Source organism: Triticum aestivum, chromosome 6D (genome assembly GCF_018294505.1).
Source record: "Triticum aestivum cultivar Chinese Spring chromosome 6D, IWGSC CS RefSeq v2.1, whole genome shotgun sequence".
In the NCBI taxonomy this organism is placed as follows: Eukaryota; Viridiplantae; Streptophyta; class Magnoliopsida; order Poales; family Poaceae; genus Triticum; species Triticum aestivum.
In genome coordinates this window covers 220,455,734-220,482,109 of record NC_057811.1, presented here as the reverse complement: position 1 = coordinate 220,482,109, position 26,376 = coordinate 220,455,734, and positions in this window count along the sequence as shown.

Below are 26,376 nucleotides of genomic sequence, written 5' to 3'. Positions count from 1 at the left end.
TTTAACCTACTCAAACAAGTTTTTTCTACAGTAAAATTTGACATAGATCCAGATTAGTAAACGAAGTTTCTTTCTTTCGCTGTTTGACTTTCGTTGCTTCTTTCGAGTGGATTCTTTTTGCAAACCGGAGTTCTTAAGTTGGACTTTCTGGTTGGATCTTCCATTCGAGTTTTACCTGTGCATTAGATGAGTACTGATTGTATGCTTGTCTGTTTGCGATAGAGTACCCGGAGTGTGCCGCTTGTTACTTCGAATCGCTAGGTTTTGCGGATCATCAGCAAGGCAAGTAACACTTTGATCATATCCCGTTCATACCCAGTTTTTATTGCATTAAATCTGTTTTCCTCAAACACTTGCATGATTAGGATCTAATTAAATTGTGGGTATTGGGAAGTAGTTGAGGTAGAACCTATTACCTGTTTTCTTATCAAACCCTTGGGAGTTACTTCTACGTTGCTTTTATTATTGCCATGCTATGCTCGTAGACGTGGATTGGGTTTGAGTGAAATTCATGACAGATGTGAGATTGTTAATTAATGGTTTACTTAAGGTGGCAACTTAAACTCACATCTGGGTGGATTGAGGTACCTGGGTATTGCAGGATTGCCTGTTTTTCTTTTGGACCGCCACCCAGGTTCAAAGGGATCATGAGATTATTCATGCTAGAAACTTCCGTGTGCAGCCGCAAGCTATTATGGGCTCTAGCATAGTTGATTAAGTTGTGTGAACTCTTACAGTGGTAGACTAGCAGATGTAGGGGAAAGTAGGTGTAACTGTCTACCCATACGTAAGGTGCAAACACTTCTGAAAGACTGTGTCTTGGTCATCCGTTACTCAAACACCATGTAGTGCGAGTAATCCAACGGAGGAGATCAAGTCTTGTGGGGAAAAGTGCACAAACCTCTGCAGAGTGTACAAACTAATCATGGTTAGCCGTGTCCCCGGTTATGGACAACTTGAGTATCTAGTACTTGGATTATCATGTGAATCTCATCACTATGTTACTTCTAATTAATTTTGTTGGGTTATTGATGACTTTTTAATTGGGATTGAGATGCTGTCAACCATCTCAATGTTTCACAACCACCATGATAGTTAAATAAAATTTATTCCTTTGAAGTAGGATAAAATTGGCTTTTCGCAAAACTGTAACCATAGAGCTTTCCACCAGCCATATATGCATGTAGTATAGCATTGTTATTGTTCATTATTCTCTATGTGTTACATTGCCAGCATATTCTATGTGCTGACCCGTTTTCGGGCTGCAACGTTTCATGTTGCAGACTTTTCAGACGACGAGTAAGGTGCCTTAGGTCGTGGTCTTATACTCAGTGATGCCGCTGGAGTTGATGGACTCACTTATCTTCCAAGTCTTCCGCTGTTATCGTTTTAGATGGCCTTAAGCCATGTTTATCATACTTAATCTCTTCGGAGATATTCGATGTAATAAGTGTGTGATTGCTACTCTGTTATAAATCCTCCATTTGTACTGTGCGTGTCAGCATTACTGATCCAGGGATGACACTGGTGCACAGCAGCACAGACCATTTGAGGTCTGGTCGCTACACTATGTCTCCCACCTGGACTTGATCCCGGATGGAATTGAAGCGTCTCTTGATGTGCTTGGTCCTCTTGTGAAATCTGGATTCCTTTGCCAAGGCAATTGCACCAGTATTGTCACAAAAGATTTTAATTGGACCCTATGCACTAGGTATGACACCTAGATCGGATATGAACTCCTTCATCTAGACTCCTTCATTTGCTGCTTCCGAAGCAGCTATGTACTCCGCTTCACACGTAGATCCCGCCACGACGTTTTGTTTAGAACTGCACCAACTGATAGCTCTACCGTTCAATACAAACACGTATCCGGTTTGCGATTTAGAATCGTCCGGATCAGTGTCAAAGCTTGCATCGACGTAACCATTTACGACGAGCTCTTTGTCACCTCCACAAACAAGAAACATATCCTTAGTCCTCTTTAGGTACCTCAGGATGTTCTTGACCGCTGTCCAGTGATCCACTCCTGGATTACTTTGGTACCTCCCTGCTAAAGTAATAGCAAGGCACACATCAGGTCTGGTACACAGCATTGCATACATGATAGAGCCTATGGCTGAAGCATAGGGAACACTTTTCATTTTCTCTCTATCTTCTGCAGTGGTCGGGCATTGAGTATGACTCAACTTCACACCTTGTAATACAGGCAAGAACCCTTTCTTTGCTTGATCCATTTTGAACTTTTTCAAAACTTTGTCAAGGTATGTGCTTTGTGAAAGTCCAATTAAGCGTCTTGATCTATCTCTATAGATCTTGATGCCCAATATGTAAGCAGCTTCACCGAGGTCTTTCATTGAAAAACTCTTATTCAAGTATCCTTTTATGCTATCCAGAACTTCTATATCATTTCCAATCAGCAATATGTCATCCACATATAATATTAGAAATGCTACAGAGCTCCCACTCACTTTCTTGTAAATACAGGCTTCTCCAAAAGTCTGTATAAAACCATATGCTTTAATCACACTATCAAAACGTTTGTTCCAACTCCGAGAGGCTTGCACCAGTCCATAAATGGATCGCTGGAGCTTGCACACTTTGTTAGCTCCTTTTGGATCGACAAAACCTTCTGGTTGCATCATATACAACTCTTCTTCCAGAAATCCATTCAGGAATGCAGTTTTGACATCCATTTGCCAAATTTCATAATCATAAAATGCGGCAATTGCTAACATGTTTCAGAATGACTTAAGCATCGCTACGGGTGAGGAAGTCTCATCGTAGTCAACCCCTTGAACTTGTCGAAAACCTTTCGCAACAAGTCGAGCTTTGTAGACAGTAACATTACCATCAGCGTCGGTCTTCTTCTCCATTTATTCTCTATGGCTTGCCGATCATCGGGCAAGTCAACCAAAGTCCACACTTTGTTCTCATACATGGATCCCATCTCAGATTTCATGGCCTCAAGCCATTTTGCGGAATCTGGGCTCACCATCGCTTCTTCATAGTTTGTAGGTTCGCCTTGGTCAAGTAACATGACCTCCAGAATAGGATTACCGTACCACTCTGGTGCGGATCTTACTCTGGTTGACCTACGAGGTTCGGTAGCAACTTGATCTGAAGTTTCATGATCAACATCATTAGCTTCCTCACTAATTGGTGTAGGTGTCACAGGAACCGGTTTCTGTGATGAACTACTTTGCAATAAGGGAGCAGGTACAGTTACCCCATCAAGTTCTACTTTCCTCCCACTCACTTCTTTCGAGAGAAACTCCTTCTCTAGAAAGGATCCATTTTTAGCAACAAATGTCTTGCCTTCGGATCTGTGATAGAAGGTGTACCCAACAGTTTCCTTTGGGTATCCTATGAAGACACATTTCTCCGATTTGGGTTCGAGCTTATCAGGTTGAAGTTTCTTCACATAAGCATCGCAACCCCAAACTTTAAGATACGACAACTTTGGTTTCTTGCCAAACCATAGTTCATAAGGTGTCGTTTCAACGGATTTTGATGGTGCCCTATTTAGAGTGAATGCAAACCGTCTCTAAAGCATAACCCCAAAACGATAGCGGTAAATCAGTAAGAGACATCATAGATCGCACCATATCTAGTAAAGTACGATTACGACGTTCGGACACACCATTACGTTGTGGTGTTCCGGGTGGCGTGAGTTGCGAAACTATTCCGCATTGTTTCAAATGTAGGCCAAACTCGTAACTCAAATATTTTCCTCCACGATCTGATCGTAGAAACTTTATTTTCTTGTTACGATGATTTTCAACTTCGTTCTGAAATTCTTTGAACTTTTCAAATGTTTCAGACTTATGTTTCATTAAGTAGATATACCCATATCTGCTCAAATCATCTGTGAAGGTGAGAAAATAACGATATCCGCCACGAGCCTCAATATTCATCGGACCACATACATCTGTATGTATGATTTCCAACAAATCTGTTGCTTGCTCCATTGTTCCGGAGAACGGTGTTTTAGTCATCTTGCCCATGAGGCATGGTTCGCAAGTACCAAGTGATTCATAATCAAGTGATTCCAGAAGTCCATCAATATGGAGTTTCTTCATGCACTTTACACCAATATGACCCAAACGACGGTGCCACAAATAAGTTGCACTATCATTATCAACACTGCATCTTTTGGCTTCAACATTATGAATATGTGTATCACTACTATCGAGATTCAATACAAATAGACCACTCTTCAAGGGTGCATGACCATAAAAGATATTACTCATATAAATAGAACAACCATTATTCTCAGATTTAAATGAATAACCGTCTCACATCAAACAAGATCCAGATATACTGTTCATGCTTAACGCTGGCACCAAATAACAATTATTTAGGTCTAAAACTAATCCCGAAGGTAGATGGAGAGGTAGCGTGCCGACGGTGATCACATCGACTTTGGAACCATTTCCCACGCGCATCGTCACCTCGTCCTTAGCCAGCCTTCGCTTAATCCGTAGTCCCTGTTTCAAGTTGCAAATATTAGCAACAGAACCAGTATCAAATACCCAGGTGCTACTGCGAGCTCTAGTAAGGTACACATCAATAACATGTATATCACATATACCTTTGTTCACCTTGCCATCCTTCTTATCCGCCAAATACTTGGGGCAGTTCCGCTTCCAGTGTCCAGTTTGCTTGCAGTAGAAGCACTCAGTCTCAGGCTTAGGTCCAAACTTGGGTTTCTTCTCTTGAGCAGCAACTTGTTTGCTGTTCTTCTTGAAGTTCCCCTTCTTCTTCCCTTTACCCTTCTTCTTAAAACTGGTGGTCTTGTTGACCATCAACACTTGATGCTCCTTCTTGATTTCTACCTCCGCGGCTTTTAGCATCGCGAAGAGCTCAGGAATTGTCTTATCCATCCCTTGCATATTATAGTTCATCACGAAGCTCTTGTAGCTTGGTGGCACTGATTGAAGAATTCTATCAATGACACTATCATCTGGAAGATTAACTGCCAGTTGAATCAAGTGATTGTTATACCCAGACATTTTGAGTACATGTTCACTAACAGAACTATTCTCCTCCATCTTGCAGCTGTAAAACTTATTGGAGACTTCATATCTCTCAATCCGGGCATTTGCTTGAAATATTAACTTCAACTCCTGGAACATCTCATATGCTCCATGACGTTCATAATGTCGTTGAAGCCCCGGTTCTAAGCCGTAAAGCATGGCACACTGAAATATCGAGTAGTCATCAGCTTTGCTCTTCCAGACGTTCTTAACATCGTCAGTTGCATCTGCAGCAGGCCTGGCACCCAGCGGTGCTTCCAGGACGTGATTCTTTTGTGCAGCAATGAGGATAATCCTCAAGTTACGAACCCAGTCCATGTAATTGCTACCATCATCTTTCAACTTTGATTTCTCAAGGAACGCATTAAAATTCAACGGAACAACAGCACGGGCCGTCTATCTACAATCAACATAGACTAGCAAAATACTATCAGGTACTAAGTTCATGATAAATTTAAGTTCAATTAATCATATTACTTAAGAACTCCCACTTAGATAGACATCCCTCTAATCATCTAAGTGATCACGTGATCCAAATCAACTAAACCATGTCCGATCATCACGTGAGATGGAGTAGTTTTCAATGGTGAACATCACTATGTTGATAATATCTACTATATGATTCACGCTCGACCTTTCGGTCTTAGTGTTCCGAGGCCATATCTGCATATGCTAGGCTCGTCAATTTTAACCCGAGTATTCTGCGTGTGCAAAACTGTCTTACACCCGTTGTAGATGAACGTTGAGCTTATCACACCCGGTCATCACGTGGTGTCTTGGCACGACGAACTTTCGCAATGATGCATACTCAGGGAGAACACATTTACCTTGAAATTTAGTGAGAGATCATCTTATAATTCTACCGTCAAACAAAGCAGAATAAGATGCATAAAGGATAAACATCACATGCAATCAATATAAGTGATATGATATGGCCATCATCATCTTGTGCCTTTGATCTCTATCTCCAAAGCACCGTCATGATCACCATAGTCACCGGCGCGACACCTTGATCTCCATCGTAGCATCGTTGTCGTCTCGCCAACTATTGCTTCTACGACTATCGCTACCGCTTAGTGATAAAGTAAAGCAATTATAGGGCGATTGCATTGCATACAATAAAGCGACAACCATATGGCTCCTGCCAGTTGCCGATAACTCGGTTACAAGACATGATCATCTCATACAATAAATATAGCATCATGTCTTGACCATATCACATCACAACATGCCCTACAAAAACAAGTTAGACGTCCTCTACTTTGTTGTTGCAAGTTTTACGTGGCTACTACGGGCTGAGCAAGAACTGTTCTTACCTACGCATCAAAACCACAACGATAGTTCGTCAAGTTAGTGTTGTTTTAACCTTCTCAAGGACCGGGCGTAGTCACACTCGGTTCAACTAAAGTTGGAGAAACTGACACCCGCTAGCCACCTGTGTGCAAAGCACATCGGTAGAACCAGTCTCGCGTAAGCGTACGCGTAATGTCGGTCCGGGCCGCTTCATCCAACAATACCGCCGAACCAAAGTATGACATGCTGGTAAGCAGTATGACTTGTATCGCTCACAACTCACTTGTGTTCTACTCGTGCATATAACATCTACGCGTAAACCTGGCTCGGATACCACTTTTGGGGAACGTAGTAATTTCAAAAAAATTCCTACGCACACACGAGATCATGGTGATGCATAGCAACGAGAGGGGAGAGTGTTATCTACGTACCCTCGTAGACCGTAAGCGGAAGCGTTTATCAACGCGGTTGATGTAGTCGTACAATATCACGATCCGTCCCGATCAAGTACCGAACGTATGGCACCTCCGCGTTCAGCACACGTTCAGCTTGATGACGTCCTCGCCTTCTAGATCCAGCAAGAGGGGCGAAGTAGTAGATGAGTTCCAGCAGCACGACGGCGTGGTGACGGTGTTGATGAAGAACAATCTTCGCAGGGCTTCGCCTAAGCACTATGAAAACTATGACGGAGGATAAACTAGAGGGGACGGGGTTGCCGGCACACGGCTTGGTGTTTCTTGATCTGTCTTTGGTGCTAGCCATGCCCCTCTATTTATATGTTGAGCCTTGGGGTCGAAACTTGGAGTAAAAGCCTCCACAAAGCCGGTTTCACCCGAAAGGCAAGAGTCCTTCTCGGACTCCAGGGCCAGACGCCAGGGTTCCCGGTGTCTGGACCCAGACGCCAGGGACCCTGGCGTCTGGCCCCTGGACTCCGCAAAACTTCGTTTTGCGCTTTCCAAAAACCTTGTGGGCTTTCCCCTTTGGCCCAAATAAAGTGTTCTCGTACCCAAACATTTCGGGAAACATCCGGAGCCCCTTCCGGTGAATTCCGGAACCCTTCCAGAGACCAAACACTATTATCCCATATATCAAACTTTATCTCCGGACCATTCCGGAGTTCCTCGTCATGTCTGTGATCTCATCCGGAACTCTGAACAACATTCGGTCACCAACATACATAACTCATATAATACTATATTGTCAACGAACGTTAAGCGTGCGGACCCTACGGGTTCGAGAACTATGTAGAAATGACCGAGACACCTCTCTAGTCAATAACCAATAGCGGAACCTGGATGCCCATATTGGCTCCTACATATTCTACGAAGATCTTTATCGGTCGAACTGCATAACAACATACGTTGTTCCCTTTGTCATCGGTAAGTTACTTGCCCGAGATTTGATCGTTGGAATCCTCATACCTAGCTCAATCTCGTTACCGGCAAGTCTCTTTACTCGTTCCGTAATGCATCATCCCGCAACTAACTCATTAGTAACATTGCTTGCAAGGCTTATAGTGATGTGCATTACCGAGAGGGCCCAGAGATACCTCTCCGACAATCGGAGTGACAAATCCTATTCTTGGTCTCTGCCAACTCAACAAACACCATCGGAGACACCTGTAGAGCACCTTTATAATCACCCAGTTATGTTGTGACGTTTGGTAGCACACAAAGTGTTCCTCCGGTATTCGGGAGTTGCATAATCTCATAGTCATAGGAACATGTATAAGTGATGAAGAAAGCAATAGCAATATACTAAACAATCAAATGCTAAGCTAACGGAATGGGTCAAGTCAATCACATCATTCTCCTAATGATGTGATCCCGTTAATCAAATGACAACTCATGTCCACGGCTAGGAAACTCAACCATCTTCGATTAACGAGCTAGTCAAGTAGAGGCATACTAGTGACACTATGTTTGTCTATGTATTCACACATGTATTATGTTTCCGGTTAATACAATTCTAGCATGAATAATAAACATTTATCATGATATGAGGAAATAAATAATAACTTTATTATTGCCTCTAGGGCATATTTCCTTCAAGACGGGGTTGGTATGTGTGCTCGGGAGTGGTGTGAGTATGAAGGACTCCCTAAATCAATGACGACTGTCGGTGTACAAAAGTAGGGGTCCTTTTTGTACCCCTTTACTTGTGCACGGGCAGTCGCAGCCACACGCTTGCGGCCGCGCTTGGCGGCGTAGAAGAGGAAGCAAAGCCACAAGACTACCAGAGCAACGCCAAGACAGAGGCGCGAGGAGCAAAGGGACAAGGTGGGCTCTCCCCAGCAGGAGCCTTGCCGGGGCAGCTTACGTAGCCCCGGCAAGGGCCTTGCCGGGGCAACTTGCCCAACACTAGCAGAGCCGCCACCCTTGAGCCTAAGAGTTCCGACACCATCGACAACATTGGAACCAAGGCTCGGGAGGCGCCTGCATGGTGGCATGCAGATCTTTGTAAAGACCAAGAACGTACAAGACTAGATGAGAACCAGAAGACGGAAACCCCGACAAGATCCTTGCCGGCAACGCTCACAAGACCCCCGGCAAGACCTTTGCTGGGGACGCCTGCGAGACCCTGGCAAGGCCCTTGCCGAGGCCCCAGCAAGACCCTTGCCGGAGACATCTGCGGGGCCGCAGCTAGACCCCCACCTGCCAAGGCTCCATCACCATTCCAACACAGAAGTCAACCCGCCAACAAGGCAGACACCTGCGTGGCGACGTGTAGCTTCCAGGCCAACTCAGCAAGCACCTGTGTGGTGGCATGCAGATCTTCATGAAGACTCTGCCACCGCACCAACTCAGCAGCCAACCAGCCAGCATGGCGCTGCACGCCTATCAGCCTGGATGCGCATCGGAGCAAGGCGAAGCGGCGGCGGACGGGACGAGTTTCCTTGTCGTCCCCGATAAAGTGAGAGGGCACGTCGGAAGCGCATTAAATGCATTTGTCCTACGGTGCCAGGCGATAGACTTGTATACAGTACAAACTTTCCACCTCCTGTGTGCCACTGTGGCGACCCCCGTCGGCTATAAAAGGAGGCCCGAGGCATACTGGAGGGGGATTCGGACTTTTTGGACCATGCACGCTTTGTAGCTAGTCCAAGAACACTAGATAAACACAAACCAGCAGGAGTAGGGTATTACGCACCACTTGCGGCCTGAACCTGGATAAATTCCCCTGTGTTGATCTTCTAAATCCGCTCTTTCCACAGCCCCACGCCCGCCAACTGAAGAAGGGATTCCCCGTGATCCCATAGGTGTTGTTTCCACCGACATCTTTGGCGCGCCAGGTAGGGGGCGCAAGCTATGAAAATACGGTCTGGAAGTTAGCGCATCGACTTCATCATCACCATGGCCCCCAAGAAAAAGGGGATGACAACGATCGGGTCGTCCGGGGTCGCCCCGTCCGCGCCAGCGCGAGCAGGCGACCGGGTGGCCACGGATGGTGCCGGATACGTGGCCTGCGAGCATCCACGACACTCTGGCAATCAAAGCCAGGCGAGCGGCGCCGTTCAGGTCCGAGACGATGAGCCACGCGCCGCTGGGTCCGGGGGCGGGGCCGTCCTGCCCACGGTCACCGCAACAACCTCGACGACACCCCAGATGGCACCTGCGCCGCGGTCTTCCCAGGCGGCGCGCGATGAGCGACACCGCGACGCCGGAGCTCCCGAGCACCGCCGCAGGAAGAGCCTTGTGCGCCACCCTCAGGACGTGCCAGGCCGGCGTGTGCACCCGGACGCCGGCGGAAGCGGTGTGCTACCACGGGACTGTGACAGGGCTCCTTCTAACTTGGTTAGAAGTCGGAGCGCGTCACGGTCCACGCAGCTCTTGCCGCCGCCCACGCCAGCAGAAGTGCTACCGCACGTGCAACTGCTCCTCAACTTCCCCCTGCTGCGAAGAAGCTCGACGAGTGGAGGGCCACCATCCGAAGCCTTGTCAGCTTCGCCAACAAAGACGAGCCGCTCCCAGCGGGACCCTCACACCGGCGTTCTGTCAAGCTGATGCATGCCGGCAGTGGGAGGACCGGAGACGCTACGACCATGGTGCACTCTCCTCTGCCACGGCCGCGACAGCAGCCACCGGCTCGTCGGGCCGACGCCTGTGACGACGTCTCCACAGCGTCGTCCGACCCGCGAACCCGCTGCGACCAACGTCGAGTTCTTCGAGAGCGAGCTCAGGAGGACGCTCGAACTACCATCGAGCAACGGCGGGAGGCATGCCATTAGTCGGATCGGCGTGCGGGGCCTGCTATGGACCACCCAGCACCGGGGGGCTCTGGCGACCTGCCTTACGAGGTGGGTTGTCCAGCCTTTACCTGAGAGCTGCGGCAGTTCCAGTGGCCCTCCCACCGCACGTTCAAGCCTGATGTTGGGGAAAAGTACAACGGCAAGACCCACCCGTCGGAGTTCTTCAGCATCTACACCATCGCGATGCAAGCCGCCGGGGCTCGCAACGACAAGGTGCTCGCCAACTACTTTCCGTTGGCGCTTAAGCCCAACGTCATGTCGTGGTTGATACACCTACCAGTGGATTCCATCTCCTCCTGGTCGGATCTGTGCCACGAGTTTGTTGGCGCCTCTACCAAAGGCCACCAAGCTCCTGGCCAGGCAAGTGACTTGCATGTCATCCCCTAGAAGGATGGTGAGTTCCTGCGTAAGTACATACAAAGATTCAGCCATGTGCAGTACACCATCCCAGATGTTCATCCCGCTGCTGTCATCAGTGCGTTCCATCAGAACGTACGCAACCGTAAGATGCGTGAAGAGCTAGCAATGAACAAGGTTAAGGATGTAGCCGAACTTTATGTTCTGGCAGATAGATGTGCTCGGGCTGAGGAAGGAAGGAAGTACCCTGGCGAGGACGCCGACGCGGAAACCGACTCCACGGACGAAGACGCCACCGCTCCGACGAAGAAGGGTTGGCGCCGCAACAGGAAGCGTAAGGGCAAGACTGTGCTTGCCGTTGAGGGATCCGGTGACCCCGGCGCCACCAAGAAGGCCAAGGATGACGACCCCGGCAAGGAGGTTGCCGGGTGCGCCGCCTGCCGAGCCTTGGCGGCCGCCAACAAACCAGGAGGATCCGATAAGTAGTACTGCAAGATCCACTGCACCAAGGGCCATGACCTCCAGAACTGCCGATAGGTTGAGCTGCTTGCAGAGAAGCAGAAAGCTGAATATGAAAGGCGGGACAAGGAGAAGGGTCAGCATGGTGTTGAGGTGTCCGACAAGAAGCGTGGCGGCCAAGGAGGCCGCAGCGGCAAAGATAATCAACAAGAGAGGCCCGCTCGGGGCCGCGACAAGAAGGAGGAAGATGATGATCATGACGAGGACGACGAGTCCGGCGAGCACAAATTCCAGAAAGCTACAGAGGCCATGTGCGTTGACGGTGGCTCCTCGCTGCACACCTCTCACCGCCAACTAAAGCAGTGGGCGCGTGAGGTCACTGCGGCAGAGCCATCGTTCGATGCCCATAGGCCACTGAAGTGTTCCCGCACGCCCATCATTTTTGACACCGAGGATCACCCTGATCGCACAACTGCGGTCGGGTGTTTGCCGTTGTTGGTTTCACCAACGATACGCAACCTCAAGGTGACAAAAGTGCTGGTTGACGGTGGGGCCGGTCTGAATTTGATCTCGCCCGCTGTGATCAAGAAGCTGCAGATTCCTGATGGCGATCTCGAGGAGACGGGCACGTTTCAAGGGGTCAACCCAGGAAAGAGCCAGCCAAAAGGCAAAATCACGTTGCCCCTTACGTTTGGGGGTGAGCTGAACTATAGGACGGAGAAGATCGTTTTCGATGTCGCCGAGATCCCCTTGCCATACAATGGGATCCTTGGCCGCCCAACGCTGGCCAAGTTCATGGCGGCATCACACTACACCTACAACACATTGAAGATGCCGGGGCCGCTGACCATCATCACCGTCCCCTCTGACAAGAAAGACGCACACATCTGCGCCGACCAACTCTACCGAGAGGCAGTTGCAGCAACTGCCACCAAGGCACTTGCTCTTGCCGCTGAAGCCCCGAGGAGGAAGAAGGCCAACAAGACCTCTTCCGGCGAGACCTCTTCCGGCAAGACCTCTTTCACCCACTCCGGCAAGAGCGCCTCTTCGGAGTGTTGCGCTCCCGTTGAGGACGTGCCATAGAACTCCGCTGGCAAGAGCAAGAAGTCCAAGGCTGTACCACCAGAAACCAAGAAGGTGTCCATCAAGGAGGACGGCACGGGCGGGGCTTTCACTATAAGCTCCACCCTCAACAGCAAATAGGAAAGCGCGCTCGTCGCCTTCCTGCGAGCGAATGTTGATGTGTTTGCATGCGAAGCATCCGACATCCCCGGCGTTCCCAGGGAGGTGATTGAGCACCATCTTGCTGTCTGTCCTCATGCGTGGCCCGTCAAGCAGAAGGTCGGGAAGCAAGCTTTGGAGCGACAAGAGTTCATTATCAAAGAGATCAGGAAGTTAGAGGCGGCGGGCCTGGTTATAGGAGTGCTCCACCCTACGTGGCTGGCCAACCCAGTAGTGGTGTGTAAGGCAAATGGGAAATGGAGGCCGTGTATTGACTACACAGACATCAATAAAGCCTGTCCGAAGGATCCTTTCCCTCTGCAACGCATCTACCAGATTGTGGACTCCACTGCCGGGTGTGACCTACTGTCATTCCTCGATGCTTATTCAGGATACCACCAGATCTTCATGATGAAGGAAAACGAAGAAAAAACCGTGTTCATCACCCCATGTGGTACGTACTGTTTTGTACGAATGCCTTTCGGGTTGAAGAGCGTTGGTTCAACGTTTGCCCGAGCAGTCCAGATTGGTTTTGAGCCCCAACTACATAGAAATATGGAAGCTTACATGGACGACATAGTGGTCAAAACCAAGGACAGGGCCACGCTCGTGCAAGATTTAGAAGAAACATTTGCAAATCTGCGCAAGATCAACCTCAAGCTCAACCCAGAGAAGTGTGTGTTCGCTGTCCCCTCCGGCAAACTTCTTGGGTTCTTTGTGTCTCAATGCAGAATCGAAGCAAATCCCGACAATATCAAGGCAATCGAGCAGATTGAGGCGCCAAAGCGGGTCAAAGACGTCCGTAGGCTCGCCGGCTACGTTGCGGCCCTGTGTAGGTTCATGTCCAAATCTGCTGAGCGCGCCCTCCCCTTTTTCAAAGTTTTGAAAAAGGCAGGCCCAGTAAAGTGGACTCCGGAGGTAGAGGCAGCGCTGCAAGATTTGAAGAGGTACCTCTCCTCCACGCCAATACTAGTCGCGCCTAAACCACAAGAGCCGTATGAACCAAGTGGTCAGTGCTGCGCTGGTGGTGCAGAGGGAACTTGAGGAAGAAGCAGCAGTAGCAGCAGAGCCGTCGGATGGCGGGCCGGGGCCCTCCCCGGCAGAGCCTGAAGTCGGCGAGGCGGAACCCCCGGCAAGGCCCGATCCCGGCAAGGCAGAGTCTGAGAAGATGGGCGAAGTGGGACAAAAGAAGAAGGTGGTGCAGCACCCCGTTTATTTTGTCAGTTCCCTCTTGCGGGGGGCTAGGTCAAAATATTCTGGTATGCAGAAGCTACTTTTCGGCCTCCTCATGGCCTCGAGAAAGCTGCGTCACTCTTTCCAAGCGCATGAGATCACCGTCGTCACCCGCCTCCCTTTGCAATGGATTTTGCACAACCCAGATGCGACAGGGAGGATTGTGGAGTGGGCATTGGAGCTGTCGAGCTTTGGCCTCAAGTTTGAAAGTACTTCAACGATCTAGAGCCGAGCCTTGGCAGAATTCATAGCGGAATGGACCGCAACGCCCGACGAAGAGGTTCAAGAAACCACCCTTCCCGGCAAGGAGACCTGCCGCGATTGGGTTATGTACTTTGATGGTGCTTTCTCACTGCAAGGTGCTAGTGCCATCGTGCTACTCGTCACGCCCACCAGAGAGCACCTCAAGTACGTAGTCCAGATGCACTTTCCCTGGGATAAATCAATGAACAACACGACGGAGTATGAGGGATTGCTTGCCGGTCTTGGATCGCGGCAGACCTCAGAATCAAGAAGCTCATCATCAGAGGTGATTCGCAGCTCGTCGTTAAGCAAATCAACAAGGATTACCAAAGCCCGTTGATGGAGGCCTACGTGGATGAAGTGAGGAAGTTGGAAGAGCGTTTTGATGGATTGCAAGCAGAACATGTTCCCCGAGCGGAGAATGGCATTGCTGACGACTTGTCGAAGCGCGCTGCCCTGAAGTTGCCTATGGAACCAGGTACCTTTGTGCTTCAATTACCTCAACCATCCGTCGGGCCATCAGCAGGACAGAACAAGCGAAGGAAGGCAGGCCCTGGCAAGTACTTTCCCGCTGAGCTCCCAGGAGTCGTTGGCAAGGACGTCGCCGAGTGCCCCAAGCTTGCCGGAGAGCAGCAACCCCCGGCGGAGCCTCGAGCTCTGACCGCAGAGGCAGCTACCCTTGCGGCCGAAAATGTGCCCTTAGCCCTTGCTGTTGAGCCTCAGGCTCCGGCATGGGCACATCACACCGTTTGTTTCCTCCAAACAGGGGAGCTTCCTGAGGAACAAGAAGAAGCAGAGAAAGTAGCCCGTCGGTCCAACATGTACCAGTTTGTGGATGATGCCCTATACAGAAGGAGATCGAACGGCGTGAAGTTGAAGTGCATTCCTCGGGAAGACGGACTAAGGCTGTTGGCAGAGATACATGGAGGCATGTGTGGCTCCCACATAGGGTCGAGAGCCCTTGCCGGCAAAGCGTTCCGGCAAGCCTTCTTCTGGCCCACCGCCCTCCAGGATGCAACTGCCCTAGTAACCAAGTGTGAACCGTGACAGTTCCATTCAAAGAAGCTTCATCAACTAGCCCAAGCACTTCAGACAATCCCTCTTTCCTGGCCATTTTTGGTCTGGGGGCTCGACATACTGGGCCCCTTTCCCCGTGCTGTCGGGGGCTTTGAGTACTTGTACATCGCGGCCGACAAGTTCACAAAGTGGCCGGAAGTGGAACCAGTGAGAAAGGTGACAGCACAGTCAGCCGTCAAGTTCTTCAAGGGGCTAGTCTGCCGTTTTGGTGTGCCCAACAAAGTCATCACCGACAACGGCACGCAGTTCACGAGCCACACCTTCATGCAGTACATTGAAGACCTCGGCAACAAGGTCTGTTTTTCTTCTGTTGCTCATCCCAGAAGTAACGGCCAGGCCGAAAGGGCGAATGCAGAACTGCTGCGAGGCCTCAAGACTAGGACTTTTGACAAGCTACACAAGTGCGGAAGGCGCTGGGTTGATGAGTTGCCGATAGTTCTTTGGTCGATCAGAACGACACCAAATCAAGCTACTGGCCAGACACCCTTTGCCCTGGTTTACGGGACAGAGGCAGTTCTCCCCACGGAACTCATATACGGGTCACCTCGAGTGCTCGCTTATGATGAGCTTGAGCAAGAGCAGTTGCGCCAAGAGGATGCAATGCTCCTTGATGAAGATCGTCTTCGGGCTGCTGTGCGAGCCGCTTGCTACCAGCCAGCCTTGCGCTGCTATCATAGCCACAAGGTTCACACCCGAAGCCTTGAGGAAGGCGACCTTGTTCTTCGGTGGATTCAATCCGCCAAGAATTCAAACAAGTTGACGCCGAAGTGCGAGGGCCCTTATCGGGTAATATGAGTCACCAGGCCCGGTGCAGTCCGCCTGGAGACCGAAGAAGGCATTCCAGTGAGCAATTCCTGGAATATTGAACATCTTCGCAAGTTTTACCCCTAAGGTGCGGTTGCCGGGAGCCCCGGCAACCCCCATTTTGTACTAGCCCTGCCGATAAGGCATGTAACCCTATGTACAGAGCCAGGCGCAGACCCTGTGCACAATCGGGGAAAGGAATCCCTTAGTATGTATAGTTTCCTATCGATTTCCATGTTTATGTGTATATGTATATGCATGCTTGTCTAGGGTACTGTACTGCTTTTTGATTCCAATAAATGTTAGTGGACCACCGAGGTTCCATGCTCTTGCCCTCTCTTCTTTCCAGCCATGGCAAGGGCGCACGATCCCGCCAAGGGCCCAGCTCCGGCAAGAAGTCGAGAAGACCACCCGGCACGGCGATCCCCGGCAAACCAAACAGATAAAGTTTACCTCTTGCCCATTCGTGTTCGTAACCTATGACTTGTGCATTAGAAAACCTCACCACTCTCCTTTAAAAACCGGATGCTCCCATTTCCGGCCCGAACGATGCTTCGGTCGGAGTGGTCGTAGTAGCCCTTGCTAAAAGGAGGTGGACGGGGTGCTGGACCCTTTGTCTGTAACCCGACAGATATGATTCTCCGGCAGGCGCAGAGGGCGCCGGCAGGGCAGCTTGCCGGGAGGACTTGTTTTATTTACATTAAGGAGGTGTTTCGCCTCTGCACGAGCGTACGCGTGCACGGGTTCCCGGCAAGGCTAGACTTTTTCATTAACATGCTGATACAAGAACAGAGGTTACAAGACACAAGCATGGGATCAAGAAATTACATTATCTAGAAATTAAGATTTGGCAAGTGCCTACAATTTAAAAGAAAGATAGGTGCCCCGTGATCTCCGTTCTTCCCCCTTTCCTCCCAGGTGTGGCAGGTGAAGGCAAAAAGGAAGCGGCGGGGGACGCGCCGATGGAGAGCTTGACCAGGAAGACCCTCGGCAGGGCGCGTGGCCGAGGGAGGAGGGCGGCGCGGTCAGTCGGAGTCAGCGTCCTCCCGCTTGACGCCCTCGTCGTCGCTGTCGTTGTCCTCCTCGTCACTCTCGCTCGAGGAGGAGGTTTCATTGTCAGTGGAGCTCTCCACACAACACCTTAGGCGAGTTCCCGAGCGCCCAAAGACCTTGACAGAAAGCAGGCCGCTCTCCATCAATGCAAAGTGGAGGACAAGCCCCTCCGACAGGCTATGGGCACGGGCGAAGGTTTTCCACCCGCGGCGGAGATATATGACGTGGGGGGGGGGAGTCAACGTCGACCCGCATGGTGCCATTCCCGCAGCCCCTCATATGCAGCCTCAAAGCCTATGGCGGGTCGAGCTCCATCTCCTGAGCGAATGAAGTGGGCAGACGAAGGCGACTGCGCACTGGCTTGTGCAGCCTGATGAAGAACTCGCGAGGCTGGTCTCCGACATGGCCCTCCATTGGGGGAGGAGCCGCTGGCGGAGGCGAGGCCGGTGTGCCGCCCCGTCCTTCTCTCCCCCGAGTGCCGCGGCGACCTCGGCCTCACCCCCTCCTTCTTCCGCTCACGGCCGGCTCCGCCGCCATGAGCTCTTGGGAAGGAGGGGCATGCTATCGAGCAGAGACTCTCGTCGCTGCCATCAGAGCGCCGGCGCACCCTTTCGCCATAGCAAAGGGAAGGAAGGGGTCAAGGTAGAAGGAGATGGAGGATTGAAGGATGCCACCCCTCCCCTTCTTATAAAGGGGGGGGCGGGGCTCGGCCGCCCCGCTTAACCAATCCGGCCGCCAGGGGCACGGGGGATTGGGACCGACCCGCTGCTCCAATCAGCGACGACCCGGTTTCCCGCCTCGCCATTAAGGCATGTGCCCTCCGTGTCCACCACCTACCCTCCTTGGGGCATGGGGGACACGTGGCGAGCAGGCCAGAATTGAGAAGACAAGTGAAGCGACTGTTTTCCACCCCGTGATCGTGGGGCGCGGGTGCCTTGAAGGCCACGACCCGAGTCCATTTAAGCAAATGAGCAGCGCCCCTGCGTTTTCCTCCTTTTTATGGGGAAGGCGCGGGCCACCTCTTTACTATTTACCATGATGTGGCGCAGGTGTGCAGCAACCGCCCCACGCATGGCCCCCATGTCACAAATTCAACGCGGGCCGTGGGGAAGCGCAACTGGCGAGGGAGTTACTGCGGTAAAACTCTGCCACGCATACCCGCGCACCGTTCTGGGCCTAGCCCAATAACGCTCCGCGCTTATATGTGGCCCAGGCCCCGGGGCTCCTGTCGGTGTACAAAAGTAGGGGTCCTTTTTGTACCCCTTTACTTGTGCGCGGGCAGTCGCAGCCACATGCTTGCGGCCGTGCTTGGCGGGGCAGAAGAGGAAGCAAAGACACAAGACTACCAGAGCAACGCCAAGACAGAGGCGCGAGGAGCAAAGGGACAAGGCGGGCTCTCCCCAGCAGGAGCCTTGCCGGGGCAGCTTACGTAGCCCCGGCAAGGGCCTTGCCGGGGCAACTTGCCCAACACCAGCAGAGCCGCCAACCTTGAGCCTAAGAGTTCCGACACCATCGACAACATTGGAACCAAGGCTCGGGAGGCGCCTGCATGGTGGCATACAGATCTTTGTAAGGACCAAGAACGCACAAGACTAGATGAGAACCAGGGAAACCCCAGCAAGATCCTTCCGGGGACGCTCACAAGACCCCTGGCAAGACCCTTGTCGGGGACGCCTGCGAGACCCCGGCAAGACCCTTCCCGAAGACATCTGTGGGGCCGCAGCTAGGCCCCCACCTGCCAAGGCTCCACCACCGTTCCAACACAGAAGTCAACCCGCCAACAAGGCAGGCACCTGCGTGGAGACGTGCAGCTTCCAGGCCAACTCAGCAAGCACCTGCGTGGTGGCATGCAGATCTTCGTGAAGACTCTGCCACCGCACCAACTCAGCAGCCAGCCAGCCATCGTGGCACTGCGCGCCTAGTCAGCCTGGATGCGTGTCGGAGCGAGGCAAACTGGCGGCGGACGGGACGAGTTTCCTTGCCGTCCCCGATAAAGTGAGAGGGCACATCGGCAGCGCATTAAATGTGTTTGTCCTACGGTGCTAGGAAATAGACTTGTATACAGTACAAACTTTCCACCTCCTGTGTGCCACTGTGGCAACCCCCTTCGGCTATAAAAGGAGGCCCGAGGCATACTGGAGGGGGATTCGGACTTTTTGGACCCTGCATGCTTTGTAGCTAGTCCAAGAACACCAGATAAACACAAACCAGCAGGAGTAGGGTATTACACACCACTTGCGGCCGGAACCTGGATAAATTCCCCCGTGTTGATCTTCTAAACCTGCTCTTTCCACAGCCCCGCGCCCGCCAACCGTAGAAGGGATTCCCCGTGATCCCATAGGTGTCGTTTCCACCGACAGTGACAACTTCATGATGGCATCGGCAAGGACTGCATCTTCAGGACTTCAAGACCTCAAGATTTTGATACTCGAGACAAGAATTCAACGGATTTGATGGGCACCCTGGAGCAACCAGTGGATGGCCGGGATGCATGGAGAAGCGCCATGACATCTTGCGGAAAGCTTCACCCAGACTCAAAGAGACGGAAGAATACTTCATGCCCGGAAGCTTACCTGTGCAACCGCAAGTCATTATGGGCTCTGGCTTGGTTGACCCTAGTAGTGACTCTGGCTGGGATGGTGCTAGCAGATGTAGAACTACGGTAGGATTAGATGAGCACTGGACATTGGTCAGGGGAACTCTTCGGAAGACCATGTTTCGGTCATCTTGTTCTCAAACACTCTGAAGTACGAGAACGTAAAAAGAGGGATCGAATCTTGCGGGTAAAGTGTATAAACCTCTGCAGAGGGTTAAAACCTAATCGATTAGCCGTGTCCTCGATTACGTACAATTTCAGCATCTGGACTTGGATCTATCTCGGAACTCTCAACACCGAATTGATAACTTAATTGTGGGGAACTGATTTTTATTTGGGCTATGAGACATCGGTTGGCGGAACCATGTCATGATACAAAACTCCATCGTACAGACTCCTAATATTCCTTTGATGTAGGGAAAATAAAACCAGCTTTTACGCAAACAAAACTCAGTTACAGAGCCACTGATCCATATAGCATATAGTATAGTTTATCATCTGTTTTTCTTACAGTGATCTTGCCGGTACATTCAATGTACTCACCTACACAGTTGCAATGTCTCATGTTGCAGATATATTTTCTTCCGACGAATAAGAGTACGGTACAAGGTTACAGTCTGCACTCAACTTGCCGATGGCATTGATGCGACTCCACACCTGATTATTTGTTTCCGCTGAGACTTACGAGGTATATATCTGTTTTACGTCATTTATGCATGTGATTGCACTTTGATATATACATTGATGTACTACGTGTGCCAGCATACTGATCTAGGGATGGCACAGTAAACAGAGGCTTGACCGTTTGAGGTCGGGTCGCTACAAGATCTCACTTTTGCAAGTAACCGTGAAGGGATTGACAACCCCTTTATCGCGTTGGGTGCAGTTGTTTGACTATTTGTGCAGGTATTGGTGATTTGTGCGTTTTCTCCTACTGGGTTGATACCTTGGATCTCTAACTGAGAGAAATACTTATCTCTACTTTGCGGCATCACCCTTTCCTCTTCAAGGGAAAAACCAACGCAAGCTCGAGATAAAGCAGGAAGAATTTCTGGCGCCGTTGCCTGGAGATCTACGCCAAATCAAGACATACCAAGTACCCATCATAAACACTCATCTCTTGCATTACATTATTCGCAATTTGCCTCTCGTATTCCTCTCCCCCACTTCTAAAATGATTTTCAAAAAGATTTGCCTTTTTCTTCGCCCCTCTTCCGTTCATCTTCTTCGTTTGATTTTTGTTCTCTCGTACGTAAGCTCATCTCGATGGCACAGCCTAAGAATTCTGACCCTTACTGTAAGAGGTTGGGAGAAATTGAAAGTAATGTTAGGAGCTTCATGTATTTGCAATTTGAGCATAATAATTTCTTTAGAAACGAGCTTAAGGAGCAGAAACATTTTATGGAGTACATGAATAAAGAGCTCGATGATATGTCTAAGGAATTTTATGGTTTAAAATCTCAATTTGCTCATCTTGAGAATTTAGTAGGCCAAATTTCTGATAAACAAGCTACCTTAGTAAATAAGATGGCCGCTAAACCAGAGTCTTTAAAAAATGATGAAGATCTTAAAGTGATTGATGTGACTCCTATTGAATCTTTGTTTTCCAATATAAATCTTGATAAAGATGGGACTGGAGATGAGTCAACTTTAGTTTAAAGGCGTCCCAATGATTCAGAGTTTTTAGATCTTGATGCAAAAATTGATAAAAGTGGATTGGAGAGGTCAAAACTTTAAGTAGCAATGAACCCACTCTTTTGGATTTCAAGGAATTTAATTATGATAATTGTTCTTTAATAGATTGTATTTCCTAGTTGCAATCCAAGTTGAATTCTCCTCATGCTTATAATCAAAACAAAGCTTTACTAAACATATCGTTGATGCTATGATGCAATCTTTTGAATAAAAGCTTGAATTGGAAGTTTCTATCTCTTGAAAACTTCATGATGAGTGGGAACCTACTATTAAGATTAAGATTAAAGATTATGAGTGCCATGCTTTGTGTGATTTGGGTGCTAGTATTTCCACGATTCCAAAAACTTTATGTGATGTGCTAGGTTTCCTTGAATTTGATGACTGTTCTTTAAATTTGCATATTGCGGATTCCACTATTAAGAAACCTATGAGAAGGATTAATGATGTTCTTATTGTTGCAAATACAAATTGTGTGCCCGTAGATTTCATTGTTCTTGATATAGATTGCAATCCTACATGTCCTATTATTCTTGGTAGACCTTTCCTTAGAACGATTGGTGGAATTATTGATATGAAAGAAGGAAACATTAGATTTCAATTTCCGTTAAGGAAGGGCATGGAACACTTTCCTAGAAAGAAAATTAAGTTTCCATATGAATCTATTATGAGAGCTACTTATGGATTGCATACCAAAGATGACAATACCAAGATCTATTTGTGTTTTTATGCCTAGCTAAGGGCGTTAAACAATAGCGCTTGTTGGGAGGCAACCCAATTTTATTTTTGTTCTTTGCTTTTTGGTTTTGTTTTTAATAAATAATTCATCTATCCTCTAGTTAGTTGTGGTTTTGTGTTTTAATTAGTGTTTGTGCCAAGTAAGAGCTTTGGGATGGCTTACGGTGATAGTTGATTTGATCTTGCTAAAAAACAGAAACTTTGCGCTCAGGAAAAATATTCTCATATTATACATAGGTCATTCATGCATATCATATTATATTGCATTTCGTTTCGCGATCCTCAAAATCCTAAGCAACTCAAGGACCCATCGAGAGAGTTGGGGATTCCACGTTCTTCATATTTGAATTTTATCAAATATTGAGGCAAGGATCATTTTGGTTTTAACAATTTTTCTCTCCGAAAATATTTCATATTAAAATATATGAGAGGAGATAATATGACTTCTCCAAAAATAAGTGAAATACCGGAGGAAAAATATTAAAATCAAATGAATAAGTTTTATTTGGATTTTGTTGCAATTTATTTGAATTAGGAAAAAATATGCGTTTTTCAAAATTGCATTAGAGTCCCAAATAAATGTTCACTTTTTCAGAATATTATTAGAGGACCGTGAAAATTTATTTCAGGATTTTTGGAGTCCGTTTAATATTTCTTTTATTTGTTTCTCCTCGTCAGGTTTTATAAAAAAAAGAGCACCGACCTAACGGGCCGTGCCCGACTAGGACACCACCCAGCCGGCTTTATAAGGCGAGGCCCGAGGCCCGCGAAGCCGCTAGCCCTGCCCAAAACCCTAACGCTGCCCGCCGCTGTCAGCCCCTCCCGCCACCGCGCCGCCGCTCGCGCGCCGCCTCCCGTCGCGACGTCGCGCCGCCTCCTGCCGCCGCACCGCCTCTCGCTGGAGTCCCCGCCGCCGGAGCCGCCGCAAACCACCACCGATCCCGGCGATGTCGAGGTAGCTGCCGCCGTCCGGTTTTCTCGGGAAAATCATTGGTTTTTTTAGAAAACCCTAGATCTAGTTTTTTTAAATAGATCGGTTCGTTCGGTTTTCCGTCAGTTTATTTATTTAGCGGACGTTCGTCCGTACATTCGTTTTAATGAATGGTTGTTCGTCGGTTAGTCGTAGACAGCGAACGTTCATTTGGTAGCCTGTTCGTCAGTTTTTCTTTTTCCACGGTTTTTCCGCGATTATTTCCGATCGTGATTTCTGCCCTAATCTTCGATCTAGTATAACTTTTCGCTCGTTTATCCAAATCAGGTGAAACAAGCGCCTAGATCTTCGTCTCGAAGCCTTCTTTATGTTTAACCAACTTGAACAAGATTTTGGTACTGTAAAATTTGACTTTAGTCCAGATTAGTAATCGGATCTTGTTTCTTTCGTGGTTTGTGTTTTGTTGCTCCGTTTGATTTGATTCTTTTTGCAAACCGGAGTTCTTTAGTTGAACTTTCTGGTTAGGTCTTCTTATTTGAGTTTTACCCGTGCATCTTTGCTTGATTGCTTATATATGCTATTGTTTGTTTGCAATAGAATTCCCGGAGTGCGAAGCGTGCTACTACGAGTCACTAGGTTTTGCAGATCGTCAGCAAGGCAAGTAACACATTGATCATACTCTTTCATACCCAGTTTTTATGCATTAGTTACAATCCTCAAACACTGCATGATTAGGAAGTGATTAACATGTGGGTATCGGGAAGTAGTTGATGAGGTAGAACCTATTACCTGTTTTAATTATCAAACCCTTGGGAGTTACTTCTATGTTATGCTTATACCGCTATGCTATGCTCGTAGACGTGGATTGGGTTTGAGTGTATCCCTGACAGGTGTGAGTGTTTAATTAATGGTTCAATTTAAGGTGGCAACTTTAATACACATCTGGGTGGATTGTTGGTTTTGGGCACCTGGGGTTATACCAGTGTTGTCCTAGGAGATCCTGGGGTTATACCGTGTGATCCTTCTATGGTCCGCCACCCAGGCTCAAAGGGATCACAAGGTTATTCATGCTAGAAACTTCTGTGTGCAGCCACAAGCTATTATGGGCTCTAGCATAGTTGAGTAGGTTGCATGACCTCTTCCAGTGGTAGGCTAGCAGATGTAGGTGATGTAGGTTGGTACTGTCTACCCGGGGTTAGAGTTAATGATTCTGAAAGACTGTGTCTTGGTCATCCGTTTCTCAAACACCATGCAGTGCGAGAAATCCAACGGAGGAGATCGAGTCTTGTGGGGAAAAGTGCGCAAACCTCTGCAGAGTGTACAAACTAATCATGGTTAGCCGTGTCCCCGGCTATGGACATCTTGAGTATTTGGTTCTTGGATTATCATATGAATCTCATCACTCTAAATTAATTTGTTGGGTTGATAATTACTTTTAATTGGGATTGAGATGGGGGTACCATTCTCAATGTTTCAACCACCGTGATAGTTAAATAAAGTATATTCCTTTGTTGTAGGAAAATTTGGCTTTTCGCAAAAACACTATAACCATAGAGCCTCCACCAGCCATATATGCATGTAGTGATAGCATTTATCTGTTCATTACTCTACTGTGTTATATTGCCAGCATATTCCATGTGCTGACCCGTTTTCGGGCTGCAACATATCATGTTGCAGACTTTTCAGACGAGGAGTAAGGTGTGATAGGTCGTTTTGTCATGCACTCAGCTATGCCGTTGGAGTTGATGGACTCACTTTATCTTCCAAGCCTTCCGATGTTATCGCATTTAGATGGCCTTAAGCCATATTTATTGTAATAAGTTCTCTTTTGAGACATTCGATGTAATAAGTGTGTGATTTCTACTCTGTTATAAATCCTTCGAGTACTGTGTGTGTCAGCATTACCGATCTAGGGATGACACTGAACACAGAGACTTGACCGTCTGAGGTCGGGTCTCTACAAGATGGTATCTGAGCACACGCTGAATGTAGGACACAACCACTAAGATGAGCCATAGGTCACTCTTCTCTACTCATTTCTGACTCCTCTCCATTTTCTACTCTTTAGGATGGCGGACTCGAGGAACAAGTTTGCACAACCGGATGAAGACACACCCTTTGGACGACACCTGAAGGAAGTCACTAGGTACCTGAACATCGGAATACCAAGCTTCACCGGGATCTACACCGCCACTTTACCAGAAGAAGAGCGCTGGATGATTCGAGTACAAGTTCCAAGAAGGACATTCACGCCAGTTACGGAGCCCATAGAGTTTTCCTTTGATGCCCCAACCTGGAGTCTAGGAAAGAGCATGGCAGCTCACATCGCCATGGGACGCATCGGCAAAGTCTACAAACAGGAGCTGAAGGACACTATCTACCAAATATGTGGGCGCCGAGATGAGCAATGGGAGATAGTCAGCACCAGGAGGGATAGGTCCATAGCAGCTTTCATCCAGGAGTTAAACCAGCACATTCGACGCCAGGAGAACCAGATGTGCGCAGGCATGATAGATTTGAAGAAGGCGATGACTAGGATCACAGAGCATATCTACGAGTGTCACCCCTGCGAGGAGTTAAACGTTTTGGAGTCAAGGGAAAGTTAGCCCCGAGATTTGTAGGACCGTACCGTGTTTTGGTACGCATGGGAGAGGTTGCCTACAAGTTGGAGTTACCCAAAGGACTGCCAGGAGTTCATGTTGTGTTTCACGTTTCCCAGTTGAAGAAGTGCCATGCAGAGATGGTCGATATTCCTCCGAGAGATACAGTGCCCCTGGAAGAAATTCAGTTGGATAGTGATTTGACATATGAGGAGAAACCTGTCAAAATTCTCGAGTTTGCCAGCCGAGTTACTCGTAGCAAGGTTATCAAGTTTTGCAAAGTTCAGTGGACCCACCATACCGAGGATGAAGCCACCTGGGAACGAGAGGATGATCAACGCAAGGACCACCCACACCTATTTTCTAGCCAACCCGAATCTCGAGGATGAGATTCATCTTAAGGGGGGGGGTAGGTTTGTAACATCCCAAATTTTCAATTTGGAATGTTATACATAGGTCATTCATGCATATCATATTGTATTGCATTTCGTTTCGCGATCCTCAAAATCCTAAGAACCTCAAGGACCCACGGAGAGAGTTGCGGATTTCACGTTCTTCATATTTGGATTTTATCAAATATTGAGGCAAGGATCATTTGGTTTTAATAATTTTTCTCTTCGAAAATATTTCATATTAAAATATACGAGAGGAGATAATATGACTTCTCCAAAAATAAGTGAAATGTCGGAGGAAAAATATTAAAATCAAGTGAATAAATTTTATTTGGATTTTATTGCAATTTATTTGAATTAGGAAAAATATGCTTTTTTCAAAATTGCACTAGAGGCCCAAAT